Here is a 9,224-nt window from a genome sequence, read left to right on the forward strand (position 1 = left end):
CCTGCTGTTACCTGGCCTGCTGTTACCTGGCCTGCTGTTACCTGGCCCGCTGTTACCTGGCCCGCTGTTGCCTGGCCTGCTGTTACCTGGCCCGCTGTTATCTGTCCCGCTGTTATCTGTCCCGCTGTCATCTGTCCCACTGTTACCTGGCCTGCTTCACCTGGCCTGCTGTCATCTGGCCCGCTTTTACCTGGCCGCTGTCTCCTGGCCTGCTGTCTCCTGGCCCGCTGTCTCCTGGCCCGCTGTCTCCTGGCCCGCTGTCACCTGGCCCGCTGTTACCTGGCCCGTTGTTATCTGGCCCGCTGTTATCTGGCCCGCTGGTATCTGGCCCGCTGTTACCTGGCCCGCTGTTACCTGGCCCGCTGTTTATCTGGCATGCTGTTTACCTGGCATGCTGTTTACCTGGCCCGCTGTTATCTGTCCCGCTGTTACCAGGCCCGCTGTTACCTGGCCTGCTGTCATCTGGCATGCTGTTACCTGGCCTGCTGTCACCTGGCCTGCTTTCACCTGGCCCGCTGTTACCTGGCCTGCTGTTACCTGGCCCGCTGTTACCTGGCTCGCTGTTATCTGGCCTGCTGTTCTGGCCTGCTGTCATCTGGCCCACTGTCATCTGGCTGTCATCCGCTGTTACCTGGCCTGTGCTGGCTCGCTGTTACCTGTCCTGCTGTTACCTGGCCCGCTGTTACCTGGCTCACTGTTACCTGGCCCACTGTTACCTGGCCCGCTGTTGCCACACCTGGCCTGCTGTTACCTGGCCCGCTGTTACCTGGCCCGCTGTTACCTGGGCTGTTTATCTGGCATGCTGTTTACCTGGCATGCTGTTTACCTGGCCCGCTGTTATCTGTCCCGCTGTTACCAGGCCGCTGTTACCTGGCCTGCTGTCATCTGGCATGCTGTTACCTGGCCTGCTGTTACCTGGCCTGCTGTCACCTGGCCCTGGCCTGCTGTCACCTGGCCCGCTGTTACCTGGCCTGCTGTTACCTGGCCTGCTGTACCTGGCCTGCTGTCATCTGGCCTGCTGTTACCTGGCCTGCTGTTACCTGGCCCGCTGTTGGCCTGCTGTCATGCTGTTTACTGGCTGCTGTTTACCTGGCCCGCTGTTACCTGCTTTACCTGGCCAGCTGTTACCTGTCCCGCTGTTACCAGGCCTGCTGTTACCTGGCCTGCCTGCTGTCATCTGGCCCGCTGTTACCTGGCCTGCTGTTACCTGGCCCGCTGTTACCTGGCCCGCTGTCACCTGGCCTGCTGTTACCTGGCCCGCTGTCACCTGGCCCGCTGTTACCTGGCCTGCTGTTACCAGGCCCGCTGTTACCTGGCCTGCTGTTACCAGGCCTGCTGCCTGGCCCGCTGTTACCAGGCCTGCTGTTACCTGGCTGTTACCTGGTTACCTGGCCCGCTGTTACCTGGCCCGCTGTTACCTGGACGGCTGATTTCACCACTAATAAATGTAATAAATGTATAGTATTAATTTGTCATATCTGTGTCCATAATATCCATTAGTTCCTAGTGGATACACCCTCTGATCAAGAGAAAATAGCCAAATTAATTTTTAAAAAGCATCTAATCAACAATGGCATTATTCTTAATTAACTCTGCAACTCTTCCAACTATTGACTTTTTCACAACTGCCATCACATTTACATTTACACATTTACTGTGCTGTAGTCAACAAAGTATTTTATTTTTTAAATACCATTTTTTCCGTACACATATTGCGAATGTTTATAGTCCCTCACAGCATTTGAAAAATCGTTCCCAACCCGCTCATGTCCTCGACAATCACTAAACCTCAGTGTGAAAGTGCATAATAAAATACCTCTCCCTTGGGCAACTCCCCCCGGAAGGCCCAGTTTGACTTGACACAACGTTGCACTTCATGTCTCAAGTCAAGACAGATGGAAAGGGAGGCGGACAGGTGGAGGAGAGAGATGGATGTGATTGAAAGAACCAGCATTTTTAAATCAGGACATGTTCTCCAGTTTGTGTCTCTGCTTTTTGGACCATCGAGTTGATAAGGGCTCTGGCTGTATCTCCCTGGAGATCCACGAGCTCATTTCTTCAGGCGAAAATGGATCCCTCATTAGTTTAGACATTTTATCATTATAATTCTGATTTTTATTGATTAACCCTGTGACGATTATTGAAAACTTCACTATTGAAATTAAAATGTTCCACGAAAATGCTCATATATATATATATATATAATAAATCCTAACTGCCACGTAGATCGGTAGAAATCGTAGGATAAATTGTAAGCAAACATGTACTGTACTGTAGTTACTGTACACTCAGACAAACATGTACTGTAGTTACTGTACACTCAGACAAACATGTACTGTACTGTAGTTACTGTACACTCAGACAAACATGTACTGTACTGTAGTTACTGTACACTCAGACAAACATGTACTGTACTGTAGTTACTGTACACTCAGACAAACATGTACTGTACACTCAGACAAACATGTACTGTACACTCAGACAAACATGTACTGTAGTTACTGTACACTCAGCCAAACATGTACTGTACTGTAGTTACTGTACACTCAGACAAACATGTACTGTAGTTACTGTACACTCAGACAAACATGTACTGTACTGTAGTTACTGTACACTCAGACAAACATGTACTGTAGTTACTGTACACTCAGCCAAACATGTACTGTACACTCAGACAAACATGTACTGTACTCAGACAAACATGTACTGTACACTCAGACAAACATGTACTGTAGTTACTGTACACTCAGACAAACATGTACTGTACTGTAGTTACTGTACACTCAGCCAAACATGTACTGTACTGTAGTTACTGTACACTCAGACAAACATGTACTGTAGTTACTGTACACTCAGACAAACATGTACTGTACTGTAGTTACTGTACACTCAGACAAACATGTACTGTAGTTACTGTACACTCAGCCAAACATGTACTGTACACTCAGACAAACATGTACTGTAGGTCCTTCTGTAGCTCAACAAACATGTACTGAGCATGGCGCTTGTAACGCCAGGGCATGTAGTGGGTTCGATCCCTCGGGACCACCCATACGTAGAATGTACATGACAAACATGACTGTAAGTCGCTGTGGATAAAAGCGTCTGCAAATGGCATATATTATTATTATTATTATTATTATTATATTATATTATTATTATTATTATATTATTATATATTATTATTACTGTGCTGTAGTTACTGTACACTCAGACAAACATGTACTGTGCTGTAGTTACTGTACACTCAGACAAACATGTACTGTACTGTAGTTACTGTACACTCAGACAAACATGTACTGTACTGTAGTTACTGTACACTCAGACAAACATGTACTGTACTGTAGTTACTGTACACTCAGACAAACATGTACTGTACTGTAGTTACTGTACACTCAGACAAACATGTACTGTACTGTAGTTACTGTACACTCAGACAAACATGTACTGTACTGTAGTTACTGTACACTCAGACAAACATGTACTGTACTGTAGTTACTGTACACTCAGACAAACATGTACTGTACTGTAGTTACTGTACACTCAGACAAACATGTACTGTACTGTAGTTACTGTACACTCAGACAAACATGTACTGTACTGTAGTTACTGTACACTTTCAGACAAACATGTACTGTATTTGTAGTTACTGTCTCACTCAGACAAACATGTACTGTGCTCAGCTAGTTACTGTACACTCAGACAAACATGTACTGTGCTGTAGTTACTGTACACTCAGACAAACATGTACTGTGCTGTAGTTACTGTACACTCAGACAAACATGTACTGTACTGTAGTTACTGTACACTCAGACAAACATGTACTGTACTGTAGTTACTGTACACTCAGACAAACATGTACTGTACTGTAGTTACTGTACACTCAGACAAACATGTACTGTACTGGAGTTACTGTACACTCAGACAAACATGTACTGTACTGTAGTTACTGTACACTCAGACAAACATGTACTGGCCCCTGTAGTTACTGTACACCCAGACAAACATGTACTGTACTGTAGTTACTGTACACCTGACCCCAGTTTGATTTAAGTCCCATCTCCCGCTATGCATTCATTGGCCACAGACAGGCATCCCACCGTAGGTGCTTTTCCCCAGAGGGGGGTTGAGAAAAAGGTGTGATGCCCCGTCAAAGTGCAGGCCATTAAAACAGCAGAGGGAGGGACAGTCAGGCCCCAGAGGGAGTGACAGACAGGCCCCAGTGTGTGTGTCAGGCCCCAGAAACGATTGTCCCCAGAATGTTTGTACAATGGCTGTTTCTCTCCTTGTGCCCCACTTCCTCATCTGAACGCAAGTCAGGCCCCAGAGCTGTGAATCAGGTCAAACCACTCTACTACAGAGGGGGTTGTGCTGTTTATTATTCGTGTTGCTGGCTGATTATTTACTTGTAGACAGTGTTTATTGGACTCAATCTTTGCATAACTCAAGGTACCAGGGCTCCATCTGGGCTCAGGCCTCATTTGGACATAGGTGCTGGGTCTCATCAGGCCCCAGAGGGAGGGACCAGTTTAACTCCTGTGTGTCTGTTGGCCCCAGCTGGGTTCACGAGGCCCAGAGGGGAGATGCAGAGCCCAGAGGGAGCGACAGTCGGGCCCCAGAGGGAGGGACAGTCAGGCCCCAGAGGGAGGGACAGTCAGGCCCCAGAGGGAGGGACAGTCAGGCCCCAGAGGGAGGGACAGTCAGGCCCCAGAGGGAGGGACAGTCAGGCCCCAGAGGGAGGGACAGTCAGGCCCCAGAGGGAGGGACAGACAGGCCCCAGAGGGAGGGACAGTCAGGCCCCAGAGGGAGGGACAGTCAGGCCCCAGAGGGAGGGACAGTCAGGCCCCAGAGGGAGGGACAGTCAGGCCCCAGAGGGAGGGACAGTTTGGCCCCAGAGGGAGGGACAGTCAGGCCCCAGAGGGAGGGACAGTCAGGCCCCAGAGGGAGGGACAGTCAGGCCCCAGAGGGAGGGACAGTTCAGGCCCCAGAGGGAGGGACAGTCAGGCCCCAGAGGGAGGGACAGTCAGGCCCCAGAGGGAGGGACAGTCAGGCCCCAGAGGGAGGGACAGTCAGGCCCCAGAGGGAGGGACAGTCAGGCCCCAGAGCGAGCGACAGTCAGGCCCCAGAGGGAGGGACAGTCAGGCCCCAGAGGGAGGGACAGTCAGGCCCCAGAGGGAGGGACAGTCAGGCCCCAGAGGGAGGGACAGTCAGGCCCCCAGAGGGAGGGACAGTCAGGCCCCAGAGGGAGGGACAGTCAGGCCCCAGAGAGGGACAGTAAGGCCCCAGAGGGAGGGACAGTCAGGCCCCAGAGCGAGCGACAGTCAGGCCCCAGAGGGAGGGACAGACAGGCCCCAGAGGGAGGGACAGACAGGCCCCAGAGGAGCGACAGTCAGGCCCCAGAGCGAGCGACAGTCAGGCCCCAGAGCGAGCGACAGTCAGGCCCCAGAGGGAGCGACAGTCAGGCCCCAGAGAGCAGGCCCCAGCGACAGTCAGGCCCCAGAGCGACAGTCAGGCCCCAGAGCGAGCGACAGTCAGGCCCTAGAGCGACAGTCAGGCCCCAGAGCGACAGTCAGGCCCCAGAGCGACAGTCAGGCCCTAGAGCGAGCGACAGTCATACATACGTTATAAAGGGCTGAGTCAAAAACACAGGGACAACACGAGGAGGTAATGGACTGACAGAAACAGCAGCATCAGGTAAGTATAGATATATATATATATATTTTAATATTTAAACCCACTAAAAAGTTGTAAATACAACCTTTGAATGAAAGGCACAGTGAAATCAGACACCGCTGATATAAGATACTCAAATGAAACATCACAGTACAAAAGCAGTTATTTACATACAAACCCCTCCTCCAACTGCTGAACGAACCAATTAGAATCCTCCAGGTCCAGGTCCCCGGGGGACAGGAAACAGGAAACATTCCCGATGACAACAAAACCAGGCGTTTGAGTTCAAATCGCACCCTATTCCCTGTTTAGTGCACTACCATGCGGTCAAAAGTCGTGCACTATATATAGGGAATAAGGTGCCATTACATACATCCTCAAGGAGATTCTACATCATAACTATAATTATCATATCCATTTTTTCAGCCAAACTAGTCGTTATTGCTTTACAGAGACAGACAGGGGTCATGAACCCGGCCCCAGACCTGTAGAAGGACAACCGACTTCTGGATCTGCTTTCATTCCCCATAACATTGGCTGAGAAACGGAATATATAGACCATGTGAAGCTCGATGGCTCAGAGTGAGGAGGCAACGTTTAATATCGAAAACACAAAAAAACTCAAGAGAGATTACAACATGTGAGGAGTCAAAATCAGTTGAGGAAGTACAACAACCCCCCCACACAGAAGAGTTGAGACAGAATCAGCATTTCCCTTTTCAAACAGAACAGACAGTGGAACCGTAGAAGAGATTGGAGAACACATTAGACAAACTAGACACTAAAAAGCCATTCAAATCAATTATAGCAGAACTCTGTCGGTACCGCAAAGGAAATATGACCCAATTCATCCACATCACTTCCTGTCCTTGTTCCTTTACCCACAGAAGACCACTCATCTGAAAGATCCTGAAAGGTGAAATACAGAATGTTCCCCTTTCCAGTTCTTAAACCTCTTATATATTATACAACAACAGTGATAGTGACTGGTAGTGAAGGAAAGGACACAAGGAGAGGAGTCTATTTGGAAGTGTTGGGACAGAGCATGTTGAATGGTAGTGAAGGAAAGGACACAAGGAGAGAATTAAGGATGCATTTCATTTTTAACTATTCAAACAGGGACCCTTATTTCAGCTTGGTTCACCTTCCCCTGGGCTGAGTTCTATTTCAGCTTGGTTCAACCTTCCCCTGGGCTGAGTTCTATTTCAGCTTGGTTAAACCTTCCCCTGGGCTGAGTTCTATTTCAGCTTGGTTAACCCTTCCCCTGGGCTGAGTTCTATTTCAGCTTGGTTAACCCTTCCCCTGGGCTGAGTTCTATTTCAGCTTGGTTAACCCTGTCCCTGGGCTGAGTTCTATTTCAGCTTGGTTCACCCTTCCCTGGGCTGAGTTCTATTTCAGCTTGGTTCACCCTTCCCCTGGGCTGAGTTCTATTTCAGCTTGGTTAACCCTTCCCCTGGGCTGAGTTCTAATTCAGCTTAGTTAACCCTTCCCCTGGGCTGAGTTCTATTTCAGCTTGGTTAAACCTTCCCCTGGGCTGAGTTCTATTTCAGCTTGGTTAACCCTTCCCCTGGGCTGAGTTCTATTTCAGCTTGTGTTTCCAGACACAGACAGGGAGGTCCCTACAGGGTCAGATGGACAGGGAGGTCCCTACAGGGTCAGATGGACAGGGAGGTCCCTACAGGGTCAGATGGACAGGGAGGTCCCTACGGGGTCAGATGGACAGGGAGGTCCCTACAGGGTCAGATGGACAGGGAGGTCCCTACAGGGTCAGATGGACAGGGAGGTCCCTACAGGGTCAGATGGACAGGGAGGTCCCTACAGGGTCAGATGGACAGGGAGGTCCCTACAGGGTCAGATGGACAGGGAGGTCCCTACAGGGTCAGATGGACAGGGAGGTTCCTACAGGGTCAGAACAGACAGGGAGGTCCCTACAGGGTCAGAACAGACAGGGAGGTTCCTACAGGGTCAGAACAGACAGGGAGGTCCCCCCTCTCTCTCTCAACCCCCCTCTCTCTCTCGCTCAACCCCCCCTCTCTCAACCCTCTCTCTCTCTCTCTCTCTCTCTCTCTCTCTCAACCCCCTCTCTCTCACCCCACCTCTCTCAACCCCCTCTCTCTCTCTCTCTCCTAACCCCCCCTCTCTTTCTCAACCCCCTCTCTCAAGCCCCCCCTCTCTCTCAACCCCCTCTCTCTCAACCCCTCTCTCTCAACCCCCTCTCTCAACCCCCCTCTCTCAACCCCTCTCTCTCAACCCCCTCTCTCAACCCCCTCTCTCAACCCCTCTCTCAACCACCCCCTCTCTCTCAACCCCCTCTCTCAAACACCTCTCTCTCAACCCCTCTCTCTCAAACCCTCTCTCTCAACCCCCTCTCTCAACCCCCTCTCTTTCAACCCCTCTCTCAACCACCCCCCTCTCTCTCAACCCCCTCTCTCAACCCCTCTCTCTCAAACCCATCTCTCTCAACCCCTCTCTCTCAACCCCCTTCTTTCAACCCCCTTCTCTTTCAACCACCCCCCTCTCAACCCCCCCTCTCTCTCAACCCCCTCTCTCAACCCCTCTCTCTCAACCCCCTCTCTCAACCCCCTCTCTCAACCCCTCTCTTTCAACCCCCTCTCTCAACCACCCCCTCTCTCTCAACCCCCCTCTCAACCTCCTCTCTCTCAACCCCTCTCTCTCAACCCCTCTCTCTCAACCCCCTCTCTTTCAACCCCCTTCTCTTTCAACCCCTCCCTCTCAACCCCCCTCCCTCTCTTTACCTGCTGTACTGTGGGACTAGAGGTACCTTCCACTCAGACCAGCCTTCTGACACACGGTCCTGTTCTGAGATTCATTCAACCCCAAACCATAAGAACAACAGGTTCTGTTAGAAAAAACATATTGTTAAGATTCAATGTTAGCAAACACAAGAGTCCTGGTGGACAGACAGAGGGGTCCTGGGGACAGACAGAGGGGTCCTGGTGGACAAACAGAGGGGTCCTGGGGACAGACAGAGGGGTCCTGGGGACAGACAGAGGGGTCCTGGTGGACAGAGGGTCCTGGGGGACAGAGGGGTCCTGGGGACAGAGGGGTCCTGGTGGACAGAGGGGTCCTGGTGGACAGAGGGGTCCTGGTGGACAGACAGAGGGGTCCTGGGGACAGACAGAGGGGTCCTGGTGAACAGACAGAGGGGTCCTGGTGGACAGACAGAGGGGTCCTGGGGACAGACAGAGGGGTCCTGGTGGACAGAGGGGTCCTGGTGGACAGAGGGGTCCTGGGGACAGAGGGGTCCTGGTGGACAGAGGGGTCCTGGTGGACAGACAGAGGGGTCCTGGGGACAGACAGAGGGGTCCTGATGGACAAACAGAGGGGTCCTGGTGGACAGAGGGGTCCTGGTGGACAAACAGAGGGGTCCTGATGGACAAACAGAGGGGTCCTGGTGGACAGACAGAGGGGTCCTGGTGGACAGACAGAGGGGTCCTGGTGGACCGACAGAGGGGTCCTGGTGGACAGACAGAGGGGTCCTGGTGGACAGACAGAGGGGTCCTGGTGGACAGACAGAGGGGTCCTGGTGG

At 51.4% G+C, this 9,224-nt stretch overlaps 1 long non-coding RNA gene across 2 annotated transcripts; it reads left to right on the plus strand.

Annotated features, from left to right (window-relative positions):
• The first annotated feature begins 7,143 nt into the window (after window positions 1–7,143).
• On the plus strand, window positions 7,144–7,771 carry LOC127916551 (uncharacterized). 2 transcript variants are annotated; one of them, XR_008095330.1, is made up of 3 exons: window positions 7,144–7,288; window positions 7,345–7,484; window positions 7,627–7,771. It is a non-coding gene; the product is annotated as an uncharacterized LOC127916551 (long non-coding RNA). The 2 variants fall into 2 exon arrangements; XR_008095334.1 differs by having other exon boundaries at window positions 7,345–7,456; window positions 7,627–7,766.
• Window positions 7,772–9,224: the final 1,453 nt, after the last annotated feature.

Source organism: Oncorhynchus keta, chromosome 4 (assembly GCF_023373465.1).
Source record: "Oncorhynchus keta strain PuntledgeMale-10-30-2019 chromosome 4, Oket_V2, whole genome shotgun sequence".
Taxonomy (NCBI): Eukaryota; Metazoa; Chordata; class Actinopteri; order Salmoniformes; family Salmonidae; genus Oncorhynchus; species Oncorhynchus keta.